At 40.3% G+C, this 3,107-nt stretch overlaps 1 pseudogene; it reads right to left on the bottom strand.

The window, feature by feature from the left end:
• Positions 1 to 2,347: 2,347 nt before the first annotated feature.
• Positions 2,348 to 2,838, bottom strand: LOC141022280 (SNF2 domain-containing protein CLASSY 4-like; annotated as a pseudogene).
• Positions 2,839 to 3,107: the final 269 nt, after the last annotated feature.

Genomic DNA, 3,107 nt, shown 5'->3' with positions numbered 1-3,107 from the left:
GCCACCAACCGGGACTAAAGGGATTGAGGCATTAGTCCCGGTTCGTGCCTCAATTTTCAAATTCTACCCCCCCCCCCTATGTATCGCCATTTCAGTTTTGAAAAAAACAAAAAAAATGATAAAAAATGATAAAATGAAAATTCTTCGAGATGTAGTTATGTTACTACATCTACTAGCTAGGAAACCTAAAAACATAAATTTGGACATGTTTTGCAAAAAAGTGTTATGAAAATCCGCATCCGATTTTCACTACGGCGTGTTTGCAAATTTTTAGAATTCTCAAATTCTAAAGGAAAAAAAGTTATGCTCAAATTTCAGTTTTTTTTAATTTTTGGTAAATCTGGTCAAACTATGGTCAAACTACTTATTCAAGAAGTATTAGGGGTACTAAATAATTATTCAAGAATATTAGTGTTACTAAATAATTATTTCAATTTTTTTGAATTTTGGTCAAATCTGGTTGAAATGTGGTCAAACCGTGGTCAAACTATGGTCAAACTACTTATTCATGAAATATTAGTGTTACTAAATAATTATTGTTTTTTAGAATAATAGTTTCAAACTCAAACAGTGAAACATGTGACTTCATACTCAATCTAAACTCCTGAGGGTTAATAGGATTGACATCTTACTATTGTCAGGAAAACAACAAGTGTAGACTTGGAAACGAGGGGGAATAGAACCCGGAAGTTAAGCGTGCTCAGGCTAGGGTAGTGAGAGGATGGGTGACTGGCCGGGAAGTTAGATGATTTGGAATGATGAGGGATGATTAGAGATTAGAGCTTAAATTGAGCAGTGATGAGGGGTGATTAGAGATTAAATTGTAAAATAATTCTAAAATTAAAAAACAGAAAAAAATAAAAAAATTCTAAAAATTGCGAAAAAATTCCTTTAGTCCCGGTTGGTGTTGCAACCGGGACCAAAGGTGGAGCTCCAGGCAGCGGCCACGTGGATGGCCATTAGTCCCGGTTCGTATAAGAACCGGGACTAAAGGGGGGGCCTTTATTACGGACCCTTTAGTCCCGGTTGCAGAACCGGGACTAAAGGCCCTGATCAACCTGGACAAATGGACCTTTTTGTACTAGTGCTTGTTGCCTTGTCCTCTGCGCCCCTGGTTGGAGCGCTGCTCTAGTAGTCTTGTACTTCTGCTTCCCTCCTCTACACTGCTAAGTGTGGCCAAAGGCGCAGTTCTAACTGCCCGTGGACAAGTAAAAGGGTACAAAGAGGGCCCCTACTTTGGTACATCGACAAATCATCAGCTGACATGGAGGCTTTGACACTTTGGCTGGACCAGGGGCTTCAACTCGTCAAGTGACCGTGTCGCTTCTTCTTCAAGCCAACATACAACATGCCGACCTGCTTCGACTCATTAGCTGACCGTGCCACCTCTTCTTCAAGACAACATCCAAAAAGCCAGAATTTCAAAGACATACATGGAATTTACACATTTTGAAAAGCACGACTTCATTTTTAGAAAAGTGGATGATACATCTTGACCAAAATAAAGCTAAACTTTTTCCTCAGGCTGTGCTCGTGCAGGAGTCGGGTCCATTGTCTGGGTATTCCATTTCCATCTCCCGACGATAGAAAACTAGCAACTCGAGTGAGGCTCTCAGCACCTTTTACACACATTGTAGATTGAACTGTAGCAATATTTGTTGGGAAGGATGAAAAAGTGTGAAGCACACATGACATATCATCAAAAATTGTTTTGATGCCTTCTAAAAATAACAAAAACAAACTAATTAGACTGATGGAATATGATACCGGCATACATGACATACATACTATCAAGACATGCCAGCAGACCCCTTAGGTTGAGGCATCCAGCCTGTTCTATCCCTAATTGAAAAACAATACACTTGCGAATTTGGAAATGAACAGAGATCGACCATAACAAATATAAAGCGAGAACATTAGAAACGTCAACACAAGATGAGAGCGCCTGATAGCTTATATGGTAACACTTGTGCGAGGCTAGCTATAGCTATGGGCTGGTGCATGGAGTGTGTGTGTCCACTCCTTACGACATGAACAATGGAAGCACCTGAATGGTGCTGCCCCATCTTCCAGATAGATATAAAAGTTGTAGGGCTGCCATTTTCAATTTTTTTTTCACCCAAATGAGGCGTACCACATATACAATTACAATTTAGAATTTCTATTTTCAATACCTTGCGAATAATTTTACTTCTTCTGTTGAAGAATCCATAAATTCAGAATTTGATAGAACGCGTGCTTGTCCACAAACGAAATAAAAGGATAAGTACCACAAACAAATATGGGAATTCCAACATTCTGATCTTAGAAGCTTCCACTTACCAGAGGTCTATAAGTTCTATTGTCACTATGATGGGAGTACATTCACAAAAATCTCTTTCAGATTTTCATCTTCTGTCATTTGTTCCAAAAGCGTGTCAATGGAAATAAATTCTGATGACAGGTTGCACTCCAAAGGCTGTGGCTCACTTGGAAACAACAATTTGGACATTTGCTCCTTCTTAGCTTGTATATCATATTTGCCCTTCTTTTGTGTTCCTTCTGCGATTAGATTGTATGTATGGACAATCTTTCGCTGACCAATTCAATATGCACATCCAATCGCTTGCCTTTGGACAGAAGGGTTCCACACAACATCGAGGGGCACCGCACGCTATGCTCCAAAGAGGGTAATACCTTCTCCACACACCTTGGTCGATGCAAGCATAACCTTGGCCTCGCTCTCCATATCATTGAAGTCCACCATGAAGGACTTGTGGGTTTTAACGGAGACATTTCCACTCATATACAGTAGCTGTTGCGTTTAGTCCAGTTGAACTCTTTCCTAGGTTGTTCCATGATCAAGTCCAATGGTTCAAGAAACTAGCTAAACACCAGCACTCACTCTTTTAAAGCTTCACTACTGGAATTTTTGTCTTTGCCGAGTGTTAGGCTCTTTGTCGGGTGCAATATGTTACGCAGTCGGCAATAGTCTCTTTGCCGAGTTCCTACCAAAGAAGTACTCGGCATAAATTAAAACTCTGCAAACAGGTAATTAGCCAAGTATCGTCAATGAAACGCTCGGTAAAACAACAAAACTCGGCAACCAGGGTGTTGCCGAGTGCTAA

The sequence above is a fragment of the Aegilops tauschii genome, chromosome 5, assembly GCF_002575655.3.
Source record: "Aegilops tauschii subsp. strangulata cultivar AL8/78 chromosome 5, Aet v6.0, whole genome shotgun sequence".
NCBI classification, from domain to species: Eukaryota; Viridiplantae; Streptophyta; class Magnoliopsida; order Poales; family Poaceae; genus Aegilops; species Aegilops tauschii.
Note: the sequence above shows the minus strand (reverse complement) of the source record. Positions and strands in the feature narration are given on the sequence as shown.